General features: G+C 39.0%; 1 long non-coding RNA gene and 1 pseudogene across 1 annotated transcript; both read left to right on the top strand.

The window, feature by feature from the left end:
* The first annotated feature begins 689 nt into the window (after positions 1-689).
* LOC127430885 (uncharacterized) lies at positions 690-2,987 on the top strand. Its single transcript, XR_007895509.1, has 3 exons — positions 690-1,318; positions 2,409-2,488; positions 2,596-2,987. It is a non-coding gene; the product is annotated as an uncharacterized LOC127430885 (long non-coding RNA).
* A 3,740-nt stretch (positions 2,988-6,727) lies between these two features.
* On the top strand, positions 6,728-13,390 carry LOC127430932 (beta-1,3-galactosyl-O-glycosyl-glycoprotein beta-1,6-N-acetylglucosaminyltransferase 4-like; annotated as a pseudogene).
* Positions 13,391-15,798: the final 2,408 nt, after the last annotated feature.

The raw sequence follows: 15,798 nt of genomic DNA, 5'->3' as shown, positions 1-15,798 counted from the left end.
CTGTATTAGTTTTAGCTCGGTGTACCTAATAAACTGGCAGCTGTATATATGCTTATAGGCTTCATAGAAATACCAAAATTGTATTTTGTAAAAGTAGTGGAGCGCAAATACCACATCCCACCAACAATAACCCAGACAAGTTCTCTTCTACATTTTTGCAAATATGTAAATAGTGTACATGGGACATACAATTAATTCGAGCTACAGAGGCATTTACACATCTTTGCTTTCAGCTACTGGTCTTCACTTTGTGTGTATCAAGGGACAGTCCTAATACAGTGGAAGAGATAGAAAAATGGCTACCGAGACTGCACAGCCTTGTGGTGGGACCGGGTCTAGAGAGAGAAGACTCGTTACTGAAAACAACCAAGGCATGTGGAATATATTTACTCTCCCTTGCATTCAAAACAGTCTCTTAGGCCAGCTGCTTGTGCATAAGCACAAAACTGAAGCCTTAGATCCTCAATCCTCACCTGCCTCATCAAAGAAAGACTGACCTCTGTGATGAGGATCTAAACGACACTTTATTAACACAAAGACAAACAATGAAACTCAGAATATAAGAAACAAAATGCAGGTAACCAGGCACAGAACATGACAACACATGTGAAGACTGACAAACTAACCAGGGGAAACAAAGGCTTAAATACACAAGGGAAAACAAGGAACACCTGGGGAAACAATCAAGGAACGAGAAACACCTGGGGAAACAATCAAGGAACGAGAAACACCTGGGGAAACAATCAGGGAGAACCAATCATGAAATAAAACTACAAAGGACTACAAAACTAACACAGGAAACAGGAACGGGGAACTAAACAAGAATTTCAACATAAAAGTCTAGACAAAAACAGGGAATACATGACAATCAAATTCAAAGAATCTGCAACCAAGTACTAAATATGATCATTTTATTTAGGTTTATAGGAACTTGTGCAATACATTTTGGTCCTCTGAAATTGGCAGTCTGTCAAATAGCTATAATTACTACATGGTTCACTTGATACATCTGAAAATACCCAAGAGTTTGCACTTGAAGTCCATAGTCATTATTTAATTTCAGATTCAATGTACTGGACAGAATTCATGCCAGTGTCCAAATATGTATGGACCTAACTGTAGGTGTGTACTCTCACTTTTATAATCTCTACCTCATTAAAATCTTTGGAAAACATTGGCTTTCGATGTGTATTTAATCTATGTCCTTCAATGTATTAACTTTAACATAGTTTCATCTTTCTTTACTACTCCCAGTTCTCTCCAGCAGCAACAGGCTCGACTCGACCTGAAACCCGGTGTCTGCTACCAGTGGTGGAATGTAAGTACATTTACTCAAGTACTGTACTTAAGTACAAATTTGAGGTACTTGTACTTGTGTATTTCCATTTAATGCAACTTTATACATTTACACCACTACATCTCAGAGGCAAATATTGTACTTTTTACTCTACTACATTTGTCTGACAGCTTTAGTTACTACAGTAGTTACTTTTCAATATACAATTTTTCATACCCTTCCTGTCCAGTGAAAACCATGTATCTCCAAATGTGGTGATTTTGAATGTTTGACATAAACTGAAAGGTTAAGTGTTCCTTTATGGGTTGAGAAAATTCTCCTACTTCTTAAGCTAAATAAACTATTTAAAAAAACCCTTGGATTAGCTAGAAAATACATTGTCACAAAGATGAAGACAGGGCTGTTTTTCTGAGATCATGAAAAGCTGACTTTTTAGATACTTGGTTCTCACAGCGACGCTACAAACATATGATGATAGAATATGATGCATTGCTGTAGATTAAACTACCCAACAGTATATAAAGTAATTAAAATGAACTCAACCTTAAAAATCTACAGCAGTAAAATGCAACATACACATTATTGCAGCAGTAATGTTAATCCAAAAACATCAGATATAATAGTAAAACACTGACAGGGAAAGTTTTTCTGCAGAGTAAATACTTTTACTTTTGGTACTTTAAGTAAATTTTGCTGATAATACTTACATCATTTTACTTAAGTAAGGTTCTGAATGCAGGACGTCTACTTGTAGTGGAGTATTTTCCCAGTGTGCTATTAGTACTTCAGTACTTAAGTAAAAGATCTGAATGCATCTTCCACCAATCTCTGCTTCTGGCAGTGGAATGCCCTCACTCAAAAATTCAAGTAACTGTAGCATAACTTGTGGCATGGAGTTTGAATGTTTTTGCTATCATTTTATGGATAAGAATTTTACTCTGTGGTTCTTGCATGTGTGTCAGGAGATGTTTTGAGCAGTCATCATCCAGTGAAGTTTACTGAGCACTCATGCCAGGTTTCCAGATCTCCTTTTCTTCCTACTGTTGCGGTGAAAGAAAGAATGCAATGGCTATTTTGAACACTGCTTTCTGCCATCTTTCTTTCCCTGTAGGAGGTCGAATGAGTTTCTATGAAGATTGCCCGGCATGAAGCAGAGCCCAAGGGGTAGTGTTGGGGAGTAACGGAATACATGTAATGGGAATACGTATTTAAAATACAAAATATAAGTAACTGTATTCCACTACAGTTACAATTTAAATCATTGGTATTTAGAATACAGTTACATTGCTTTATTTCAGCACACATGATGCGAAGTCGATGCAGTCAGGAGAAGCGGTTGATCCATGGTCACTGTGGCAATGACTGAAGCCGAGGAGGGTGGCACCTTGAAAGCAAGTGGAGGTGCAAAAATAACAGGGGGTATGGTGATTTATCCTATCAGGTGCATGTGAGCTCCATGGGGACAGTGTCATTGACCTTAGCCGAGGTGGGTGGCACCTCTCGGCATGAATCAGAGACCAAGGGGCCTGGAAGAATGAGCAGAACTGGTAAAATAACTAAGTCGATGCAGTCGGGAGGAGTGGTTGATCCATGGTCACCGTTGCAGTGACTTTCTATGAAGATTGCCCATTCAAGGACAAACTTATCTACCCTTTCCCTAGATATATTATATAATAAAATGTTTTGTTGAATGCAATTGGTTGTCTTGTTTATTTTGCACTATTGACCAAACTTCTTTCTTGGGTTAAATTAAGTAGTTACTTGCATTCATTGATATTCACTTGTTGTGCATGCTTATGTGAATGTCTTGACATAAGATAACTTTAGTATGTGAGTAATTATGAATATATGAATACATACATATTTTAAATGTATTCTACGTTATGGGAGTAATCCCCCTTCCTTCCAAAATTAAACACAGAAAAACTAATTAATGCTGTCTCTCCATCACTCCCCAGAAAAAAATGCTAATATAAATGTAGTCAGTGTAGTAATCACTGCACATTATGCATTAATATTTACCGAAAATTGCTGCAAATGCAGTCGCTGATGCTGTCTGTCCCACTTAAACCCATTCAGACAGATTTATTTGGAACTATTGAGCACTAATTTACCACGTGACCGTGTGGCAGCGAGTTCAAATAGTGTCGTAACTAAACAATTTTGGTAACTTGAGTGGTAATGCTGGTGTCATTAACAGGAGAGAAAGAGAGAGAAAAAAGATGGGAGGCGAAAGAGATGTGTTATAACAATGGAACAGCATGGATGGAATAAAAAAAAAGTAATAGAAGTCAGCTTTGTCTAGCACACCTTTTGACTTTCAAACATGCTCACACACAGGGCTGTTTGTTTGCCCTGCAATATAACATATAATGTTTGCTTAAGTCTCTAATAAACCCCTATCTTCCGTCTCTGATCTGCGCTGTTATCTCCTGATGTGCTGATGTAATTAAGCAGTGTTGCTCAATAGGTCACAGAAGAATTAGCCTGGATTAGGTCATAGGTAATAATATATTAAAGCCGGTTAACCCCCTGCCTTCATCCAAGGGCATCTTATGTTAACAAGTTATGAATTGTTTTTATTCTATTCAAATATGTGCTACTTTAGATTGTATGTCCATTTAAAAAAAGCTGATGTTTACAAAGTTGTAATGTTATGTTATGAACTAGCTAAATGATCATTCATGTAATCGACATGGTTTTTGGATGTCAACAGCAAAGATATTGTAGCCTACCAGCAAGTGACAAGAACAGGAACACAAAATTACACAATCACATCACCTATTGACTATATACAAACATGTGAGACAACCTCACCAGCTTAATAATGAAGTAATTGTGCTGTCAGGGAACAGCCAGCACTGGGGTGTAAAGGTTTATTATGACATATACTGTATGTGTTAGTGCAAGGTTGCCATTTTCATTATGTATGCAAGGTTTTCAGTAGTATGTATGCAAAAACCATTTGTGTACAAGGTAAAGTATGAAGAAAGTATTCTCATACAGTAAAGCAGTGTAAATACTGAGGGGCTGGTTGTACACTCTGTCGCCCCCTGCCGTGTAAACATGAATAGAGCTCTGAACATAATGGAATATGGGGTGTAATATCATTTCCAGCTGCTTTTAACCAAGGCGACTTACACATGAGGAATGCTACATACAGTGAGCAATTGATCCTAAGGAGTAAGTAACATGGTAAATGCAACAAGACAAAGTTCCAAAATGTAACTGATACAGTTAAACAACAGAGAGGGATGTTGTTTTTCTTTTGAGTAAACTGTTGGAGGAAGGGGGTTGTGTGTGTTTTTAAATTCTTTAAAGGGATAGTTCATCCAAAAATGAAAATTTGCTGATAATTTACTCACCCTCAGGCCATCCAAGATGTATCTGAGTTTCTTTCTTCATCAAAACAGAATTTAAGATTTTTAGGATTTCATTTCAGGCTGCCTCCTTTAAACAATGCAAGTGAATGTACTCCATTTTGTTGACGGTCCAAAATGCATATTTAGGGTGCATCAAAATAATCCACATCTCCAGTCGACAAATAATATTCTTCTGAACCCAAACGATTAATTATTTTTAGAAACAAAACAATACTTATATACTTTTAACTACAAATGTTCACTTCCGTACATCTCTGTGACACGCTCTCATGAGAGGGATGACGTAAGCTCGTTGGTAAAGTCACGCGTGGAGGAGGTGGCAGGAAGCGCATCACTGTTTACAAGAGAAACTTGCACAGACCAAGCACCATTCACAAACCAAAACAGTCCAAAACTATTTCAAACACGATGTCGGAGGATTGATTTTAGAAGAGAAGAGAAGAGGAGATAGAGTTTTTCACCCAACCCTACCTATTTGAGCCTGAATACACCGATGAGGAACGGAAGGAGTTGGAGGAGGCTGCAGCAGCGGCGCAATCACAAGTCTCGGGGAGGCAGAGATCTGTGGAGACATGGTGGTGTACATGTACAAATACAAATCTAAAGCAAAGACAATTACATTTTTGTACAGCGTTCCTCTTGTAAACAATGACGTTTACAAAAACATGACCTAACCAGCAAGCTTATGTCATCCCTCTCATGAGCGTGCATCACAGAGATGTTTGATTTAAAGACCTTAAACAAAACTGAAAATGATAAATTAGTATTTTCTCTCAAAAGAAATTTCAGGGATTTTCATTAGCTACATAACTTTGCAACTTTTTAAAAAATATTAAAAAATAGCCTCAAAATCAACCTGTAGACAGCACACACAAAGATCTAATGGATCAGGTAAATTTTGCAATGTATAGTGACAAACAGGTGTTTAATAAAGTGCTGTGGTATTTTTTGTTGCTATTTAATGTTTTGGGAGAAAATAAAATCAATGGAGCCTTTTAACCCATGGAGCCTTTAGCCCCATTGTACCCTACATGTGCAGTCTAATATTTTTCAGTAATTATGCCTATTCTAATGTGTTGCTTTAGCACAGGGGTCCTATCTGTTGCTCTTAAGGAACACATCATTGATGAGTGAGTATTTGAGGCTGACATAATCCTCCTGCTTTGATTTGCAAATTTGTCCCCCTACATTTATTTGTATTCTCAGAACAGAAATCCTTCAAACTTCTGTCTTTGATGATTCAAGAGCAGCATCTATTGCAATAAAAGTGACAGGTGGTATAACAATGGAACAACATGAATAAAAATAATTAATATTGTGGACAAGAGACAGACAGAAAATGAGTTTAAGAAATTGACACTTTGGGGGTTATTGGTAATAATTGTTTTAATTTACTTTAAAATCTGTTAAGAAATAAATATTTGTTGTACTTTTTGTGACCCATGTGTAGGGGGGGGGGGGGGGGGGGTTGACTGAGCACTGTGCTGTGGAGAGTAAAGCGAGGGAGATGAGTGGTGAATGATTGCCACCTGTGCTTAACACCTGTCTTGCATTTCAGTGAGGAGTGACTGGGGCTTTTAATGAGAGGAGACAGCACCGGTCGAGAAGCTGAGCTGAGAAGCTGCTCGTGTGTTGGCCGCTGCCATGTCATAACTGTTCGAGTTTTGCTTAGAAGCGTCACTGTTACGCTGTGAGCGAACGTGTTGACTGTGCTGAAATAAAGTAACATTCCTGAGTTGGAATCAGTGTCTCCCACTTCCTCATTACTGAACCTCATTACACTGGTGCCGAAACCCTGGATTGAAGGAGATACGTCGTCATGGAGTCCTTGCTGTTGGCGGACATCATCAAGACGCTCGCTGGCATCCACTAGACTCAACACCAGGCCCTTCTGGAGCTTCGAGTGGAACGCTTTGAGGAGCAACGTTTCAAGGCACTCCTACAAGCCCAGGCAGAGGACCGGTGGGTGTTCTAGAGCTTGCTGCCGTGTTGTACACCAGGAGCGACCCCGGCCGTGGGACCCCCACCTCAGATCACCCTGGCCAAGATGGGTCCCCAGGATGACCCTGAAGCTTTCACTGAACTGTTCGAGCGGGCCGCTGCAGGGTCGGGCTGGCCCCAGACACAGTGGGCGGTCCGCCTGCTACCGCTTTTGTCGGGGGCCATCCTACAGTGGGTCAGCCGGAACCCCGAGCAACATCATAAGTGCTTTCGGGTGCTGACTTACGGGGAATTCGGCCGCCCATTTGCTTTCCCCCCACATCTGCGTGATGCCTGCCGGAGGTGGTTGCTAGAAGAGGGCCACAACATTGGGGGGAATTGTCAACTTGGTGGTGCTGGAACAGTTTGTCTATCGGCTGCCCAAAGGACCACGGAGTGGGTCCGGTGCCACCACCTGACATTGCTGGAGGATGCAGTCCGCCTGACTGAGGACCACTTGACAGCGTATCCGGGAGAGGTCCAAGCTTTCTCTCTCTCGTCTCCTGCTGTCTCTTCCCATACCCTGCCCTGTTCCCATCCCTGCTCCCAGGAGACAGGGGTTTATTCCCCCAAACCCCACTCCATGGGCCCAGGGGGATCCGGGCACCTCTAACCTGCCAGGTTGGAGAATCTGTAGCCGCAGGTGCAGGGCGAAAGTCTGGGCCGGTGTGCTGGCGCAGCAGGGAGGTGGGCCACTTCTAGGACCAATGTTTGGCAATGGATGTGGGCATGTCGGTCCAGGTCCCCGACGTGCCGTATGCCGCCCCCGGCTGAGCAGGGATGTACCAGATACCTGTGAGTATTCAAGGGGGCACATACCAAGCCTTGGTGGAATCGAGTTGTAATCAAACCTCGATGCACCAATGTTTGGTTCAACGGTAGGCTTTGGGTACAGCACGTAGGGTGAAGGTGAAATGTGTGCATGGGGACTTTCACGAGTATCCCTTAGTGCCTGTTGCTATTCAATTTCAGGGGCAAAAATATAGAGTAGATGCGGCGGTTAGCCCTAGTCTCACCCATCCACTGATTTTGGGTGCAAATTGGCTGGCATTTCAGTCGATATTGGGGGGTTTGTGTTTCGGTGTGTGGTGTGCGTTTCGCTGGCTAGGGAGGCAAAGCTGGGGCTGTCTGTGTCAGTTCCGCATCAGGATGACGCAAGGGAGTGGGAAGTCCCGGCTTCCCTGCTGGGGATTTCCCTCAGGAGCAGACACGAGACGAGATCCTGAGGCACGCCTTTGATCAAGTGAAAATGATTGATGGTCAGCGCCTCCGTTCGGACATTGCACTCACATATCCGTACTTTTTTATTATAACTGATCAGTTGTATCGAGTGACGCAGGATGCTCAGACAAAAGAGGATACAACCCAGCAGTTGATACCGAAGAGACATCAGGAAATGTTATTCCAGACAGCTCATCATGCTCTGATGACGGGGCACTTAGGGTGAGAAAAACACTGAACCGTCTAATGGCCCGTTTCTATTGGCCAGGCATACACAGAGATGTTCGCAGATGGTGTGCGGAATGCCGTGAATGTCAGCTGGTGAATCTGCCGGCCACCCCAAGAGCGCCTTTGCGCCTGCTTCCTTTGATCGAGGTCCACTTCAAAATAATTGGTATGGACCTCGAAGGGCCATTAGAGCGGACAACACGTGGGCATCACTTTGTGTTGGTTCTGGTGGACTATGCAACACGATATCCGGAAGCAGTGCCTTTGCGCGACATCTCAGCACGTAGTGTTGCGGAGGCATGTCGTGAAGAGTATGTAGATGTCTTTAGATGTTGTGAGGGAAAATTGGGAAGAGGGACCTTCAAGCAGCAAAAACGAAATTCAATACGTTCTTGACCTGAGAGCAAAACTAATTGGGGCAGCTATCACAGGAGAATTTGCTACAGGCTCAAGAACGTCAATCCTGGCTGTGTAACAGCGGCTTGGCTATGGGAATTTACACAGGTAGATAAAGTCCTTGTATTACTACCCACATCAAGCTCTAAATTACTCGCAAAGTGGCAAGGGTCCTTTGAGGTCACACGGCGAACCGGGGAAGTCGATTATGAGGTGACGCATATGGATAGTGGTGGAGCACGTCAGATTTACCACCTCAACCTGCTAAAACTATGGAGAGAGGCGAGAGTTACTGAAATAAAGTAACATTCCTGAGTTGGAATCGCCGCCTCCCACTTCCTCATTACTGAACCTCGTTACACCATGTTTTCACACCATGGAGATTGGGATGAGTGGCCCAACTCACCTCTTAAGTAACACATGTAAATTACATAAACATTTTGGCAAACAAGTGAACAGGATGTTTGGGAAGATGGCTCTGTTTATGTTTTAAATAATAAAAGATGGGTGCAATAATAAATGATGACATTTTTGTACACATATGCACACAGAAAGACATTCTGATTGCCTGATGATCAGTCATTCCTTACCTATTGCATTGTAACAGTCTTAAAAAAAATTATAAGACAGTATTTTAGCTAAAATAGCACAATACTGCAAACTTAATGTGGATCCTTATTTTAGGATTGCATTTTCACATGCTTCTTATTTTATCCTTACCCTACATTTACTGACCAGCACCTGTAAAGCATCAACTGGTGTGGGCAGGAGGAATTTTCACTGATTTGTACAGGGGAAACAAGTTCTGTCTGATGTTAGTTCACAAATAGGATTTGAATATTTCTCTTTCTTGGATCTGCGTTAATCCACTATGAAGTTTGCCACTGTTATCTCTCTGGAATTTGCATTTTGATTTTGTTTAGCAGTTACACAGAGTATCACATATGTTTTCTGATGACAGCGTGGTAATGACACAAGTAGGTAAGTTTCACTAATGTTAATATAGCTAGGTTAATTCTACATCTTTTCTATTTAAAGAACATCAGTTTCATTTAAAGAAATCTTTACGGTGACCTTACAATGTATGTTGTAAATAAATGTGATATACAATTTGTATGTTCTGTGTATTTACAGTATTAGACTGAGGAAGATATAAAGAATGTTTTCTTTAAACTTAGTTTAAAAGTACTCTTCTCTTTTTCCTGCCTAAGCAATTTCAAGAGTAGACCTATTTATAAATTGGTGATTCTCACGTAACCTGTCAAGAAAATGTCTTGGTCATATCTGACTCTAAATCAATACTAAGAAAAATAAGTTATATTTTGCATAAAGAAAATTAAGCTTACATTTAAGACCAATAAGATTTTTATTTTTTTTAATTTTTTTATTGTAACCGTTATTTTCAAGACACTTAAGTACATTTTACCCCCAAATTCTTCTTACTTTTAAAGTTTTACTTTACTTTTCCAATCTTTTAAGTGATGATTCTCATTAATGTAACAGTATTTTTGTCTGAATTAAAGTAAATATATGCTGTTTTACAATGTTTTTAAATTAAGTAAAAATGAAAGGCAGAACCAAGGGAGTCCTACTATGATGTATAGAATAAAAAGTATACATTACAATTGAAATAAATAATTTTATTCACATTGCGGTAATGAGAATATCATAATGCCCATCTTCTTTTTTTTTCTTTTTTTTTTGGACATGCAATTATGAGAATTGGGGGGTGAAATGTGCTCTTTAATTAAAATAATGTCACATTTTAAAAACTCTTAATGGCTTGAAAAATAGGCTTCAGTTTCTATTTGCAAAATATAGTATCTTATTTGTTTCTTTCTGAGTGAAACAGGACCATTTCTTGACTGGTTTCATGAGAATGAATCAAAGTTTTGGCTATTCAAGAGCCCAACCCGATCAAATAAACATTGAGTTTATGGTTAGGCTACTGTCTTATCAGCCATGCATTCTTTAAATTATCCAGTTGCTCTTTTCCATTCAACCAAATTTATGGTGATTTATACTGTCAAGCTCCAAAAATGCCAGTGAAAAGCATAAAAAAATAGTCCACATGACATGTGTACTATATTCCAAGTTTTCTGAAGACATAAAATAGCTTTGTATGAGAAACAAAATAACAATTTAAGCTGAAAACGTCCCGTTTCATAGCTCTCAAATTTCTGTTGTGCTTCTGTACATTTAAACTTGATACAGTACCTCAAGACCAATCGCACTGATATCAGTGACATCAAAAATCTTTGGTTATTATCTGCAGGATTTTTGGGCTGCCGTCTGAAATTTTTCACACTCAAATTTTAAAGCTCCCTGTTCACACATACAGTGGACTAATTTCATAAAAATTGCCTAATTGTACAGATAACCCCCTACATTTTAAGAAATTATTGTAATAATTTTTTTCTTTTGATTTTCTCCCCTTTTTCTCCCCAATTTGGAATGCCCAATTCCCAATGCACTCTAAGTCCTCGTGGTGGCGTAGTAACTCGCCTCAATCCAGGTGGCGGAAGACGAATCTCAGTTGCCTCCGCACCAGTCTGAGACCGTCAGCCCGCGCATCTTATCATGTAGCATGTAGAGCGCATTACCGCGGAGACATAGCGCGTGTGGAGGCTTCACGCCATACACTGCGGCATCCACGCACAACTCACCACGCGCCCCACAGAGATCGAACCACATTATAGCGACCACGAGGAGGTTACCCCATGTGACTCTACCCTCCCTAGCAACCGGGACAATTTGGTTGCTTAGGAGACCTGGCCGGAGTCACTCAGCACACGCTGTGATTCGAACTCGCGCACTCCAGGGGTGGTAGATTATTGCAGTAATTAATGAATAACATTGTACATGTTTACAATTTTATGATAAACATAAAACATAATTTTTTTTTTTATTTTATTTTTTTTTTTTGTGCCTAAAGTTTAAAAGGATGTAATTTCAGTTCTGTGTCTTCAATTTTCAAGCAAAATGTCTTATTTTATTTTACTGGATGGCAACAAGTACTAGAATATTTTTTTTCCCCCTCTATCACCTTCCATCACATTATACTGATCTTAAATGTAGGTGGTGCTCTAATGCATTTTAGCCCTCACCCATAGACAACAAGTCTTTTTTTGAAGTGCTGAGAGCTTTCACACTGTTTTGTTGAATATCTTGGTGTCATTGGAAAGCAGAGAATCCCAGCTTCACAATGATGCATAACATTTAATCTTCTATAGATGAGAACCTATTTTGCTGATGATTTGTTTCTCATACTTTTCTACCGAACTTCATATTTTGTTCTAAATTTTTTGGACACATTGGATTACTCTTACAAGCAGGCTAACAAACAAGTGAATGAGTAATTTCTTTACATTTAAAGCTAACTACCCAAGGTAAGATTTGATATAAATTTTGAGGCTTACAGATCAGTAGTCAGCAAAGAACAGAGACATTTGCATTTCATGCCTTACCGAAATAAAATTTCACTTTGTGATATTTTTTTAGATAATTCAAACTGTGGTATTATGGCAACAAAATAAACTACAATCATCTTCCTGAGAATGAGAGCTTTCATTTGAGATATGACTTGTCTATTTAAGGTAGGTTACTTTTTGAGTGGATTTTCTGAGATGATGCTTTCAAGCCTGAAAATATATTAAGCATCCTCAGAAGTAGATATTTTTTTAAAAACATTCTACAGTGCTTTTTAACACAGACCTGCAACATTCATTTTTCTATAGCTGATCATTATGAGCCTCTGTTTTTCCCTACAGAATGAGAAGATTGTGGATTATGTGCAAACTGAAAAATGTCATACTTTTCTTTTTAACATTGACAGTTCTTATATGTTCTTTTACAATTATATTTTCAAGAGTAAATGAATATGGCATTAATTGCTCAGCAATTTATGACATGGAACCTGTGGAACTGAACATATCTTTAGCAGTCTGGAAAATGTTTCTTCTTTGGCAGTCTGACAAGCATATTGCCAATGCCATCATCAATTGTGATTGGTTTATGAAACCAAAGGGCTATAATGTAATACAGGGCTGAGGAGAGGTTGCTAAAGGCCATTTATATGCCTCATAATGTATATCACATACATTATGACCTGAAGTCTTCAGATGACTTTATTATGGCTATAAAAGGGCTGGCCTGCTGCATCCCTCACGTCTTCATTGCCTCGAAACTGGAGAGGGTGCAGTATGCAGGCATCTCACACCTGTCTGATATTCTAGAGTCTGAGGTCAAGTGAAAATATGTCATCAACCTGTGTGGTCAGGATTTTCCACTGCGAACAAATGCTGAACTGGTGTCAGATCTAAAGGCACTTAAAGGCATGAACATGGTGGAGAGCAAATGGCCTGGAGGAAAGAGAGGTGCTGGAGTTTCCACTATGCCCTGAAAAATTGCAAATCTGAATATAACATGTCACCTAGGAAGACTACCTTGATGAAATTCCTACATTCTCACAACATAGAAATGTTTGTGGTCAGTGCATACTTCACTCTTTCAAGGGAATTTGTGCTTTTTGTTTGGTGGAGTTCTCTAGTCAGGGATTCCTTCACTTGGTCTGAGGATACATACTCACCTGATGAACACTTTTGAGCAACTCTGGTTCGTGTGCCTGGAGTACCAGGGGAGATGCCAAGATCTGACCCTGACATTACAGAACTGACATCAAAAACCCGCCTGCTGAAATGGTCGTATTTTGAAGAGACTCTTTACCCACCATGCACTGGAGTCCGTGTACGGATGTGTATTTATGGTGCTCCGATGGCTTCTTGACTATGGCTACTGGTTTGCTAATAAAGTAGACCAAAATGTAGATCCTATTCACATTGAATGTTTAGAGGAGAAGCTTTTAGAAAATGGCTGCCCAAAATAAATTAATTAATTAATGAAAAAAAAAAAAAAAAAACAGTAAAATATCTAACATTTTCACTGCATTGCTGTCATCTTTTGGGTTTGGTGTTAAAATGAATATTGTGAGATCATTACCTATAGTAACTAGAGTGACAACAATATGATTTCTTTAGGGATTTTTTACTCAGATTTATCTTTCATGAAGCTCTTAATTACTGAATTAGCTTTTTCAATTAGAGTTCATTAGAACTAAACATATTTACAGAGGAGAAAATCTCAGCTTAATTCATTTGCCCTTAATTCATGGGGGTCCAGGCATTAAAGCGCCTGTTAAATTCTCCTTTGTTGCCCTTATGAAAATTTACCACAGTTCTTGTATAGTATCTAGAGTTTAACTGTGGTATTATGGTAATCTCAGGTAAAACCATGCTCTTCATTACCAGATAATGAAGTAATTATGGTTTCTAAAAAACAAACTATGGCATTTATAGTGAAAAACAATATCCATGTAGAAACTACAACTGCTGTAAAATTGGCTTATTTTCTCCTAATATACAATATTTAATATAATTATAATAATAGTAACATTGATCATAAATACAATAGTTCTGCAAAAGTCACCATAGTTTTTACAGTTAGTGTTATGTAATGTGAAGAGTGAATAGAAAAGCCTGTAATTACAGTTGTCAATGACATGATGTTTTCCTGTTTACCTCGTCACTGCTGTTTAGAATGTTGGGGCTGTTTAATCTGGTTTCAACAAGCTTTACATGGAGCATTTAAGGTTTCCATATTGCTGTGTTTACCACAGGACTGCACGAGCACAGAGCATGGCAGTTCGTCAGCGCAGTGCCGGTGGGCCGGTCCTACTCTGCTCTTTCACTGCAGCTGGTGAATGCCCTGTATGTTCTTTCACACTTTTGGAGTATTGGTGTTTCCCTAGCAGTAAATGGAAGAGCTTATTAAATAATATTATTAATATTTAATAATAAACAAATTATTTTGTAGTTGCAAGGGTGGGAAAAACGGTCTCAAAATGCAATCATTTACTCACATCAGCCCACTCAACTGACCAGCCCACTACTCGACCGGCCCAGTCGGAAAAGTACCGGTGCCCCCAGTGGCCAGTCCATTGCTGGTGCTCTCTTTTATCTGACAGTACAACCAGTAAGTATACAACCATCCTCAGTTTCACTGTGATATGTTTTCCACAGTTCAGCTTTCATCTATACCAGTGGTTCTCAATTTTTTTATTTACTCAAATGCAAGATATTGTGCAAGAAAATATTTTAAGGCCACCTCCCCCCGGAAAGTAGGAGTGTCATTAGATAACAGATTAGATCACAATTAATTCTGTGATTCCAGAAGTTTCAGAAACTGTCATTTCATAAGTTGTAGGTCTCTATCTTTACTTTTTTGTTTTATTATTATTTTTTATTTGTTTTTATTTTATTTATTTTTTTGCAGTTTTTAGCATTTTAATGAAGTTCTTTTTTAAATAACTTATTTTACATGATTTTAAGTAATTTTGCACTGCCCATGGAAGTTTTCTGTGTCTTACAAGTAGGCCTCTGGTTGAGAACCACTGATCAACCCTATTACTACTACTACTACTACTAAAAAAGACACATGCACGATTCCCCAAGATTACCTACGTAAATCCCTAACAAAAAGTCACAGAATGATTCGATTATATTGATTACAATTTGTCATTTTGATATTTTAATGAGTTGTCAGACAAGAGTAAGATTTCAGACTTAATATTAGACTATAGTGTTTATAATTTAAACAAAGGACATCGAGGCTGAGATGCATAGTGTAAAGCAGAGCTATACATTTGAAGTGATTCTCTTTTAAAGAATGTTATATGCCATAATAAACTGTTTTCTCTGTTGTCGCTATCATTTATTAGCATGGATTGTGTATTTAAAGATATTGAGGAATGGTTCCTTGTCACGGGCGCAGCATTATAAATGGACAAAGGGATTTCTCCATATGACATCAATGTAATAAATTGACAACTGTTTAATCGTGAGCTAACATGTAGTGTTATAGATAAATACCAGCAAATCTATGTTCAGGTTAACTGCGTGCATAATAATTAGTAGTAATAATTATTATTACCAGTGATTAGTAATTTATGAGTAGCAGCAACAATTATATATTAAAGAAGAATTATATTTTACCATTATTGTGAGGTGAAAGGATCCCATTTGCCAGTGTCGCTCAATCACTGTTAATTCCTTTAGAAAACAGCATGTGGCAATTTCGGGCGTTTAGACTTTTGCGACTTAAAGGAATAGTTCACCCAAAAATGAAACTTCTCTCAATATTTACTCACCCTCATGATATCCCAGGTGTGTATGTCTTTCTTTCTTCACCAGGGGGGTATTCCAGAAAGCAGGTTAAGTGACTTACCCAGGTAAGTTT

The sequence above is a fragment of the Myxocyprinus asiaticus genome, chromosome 40 (assembly GCF_019703515.2).
Source record: "Myxocyprinus asiaticus isolate MX2 ecotype Aquarium Trade chromosome 40, UBuf_Myxa_2, whole genome shotgun sequence".
In the NCBI taxonomy this organism is placed as follows: Eukaryota; Metazoa; Chordata; class Actinopteri; order Cypriniformes; family Catostomidae; genus Myxocyprinus; species Myxocyprinus asiaticus.
This window is presented reverse-complemented; position numbering and strand designations above follow the sequence as displayed.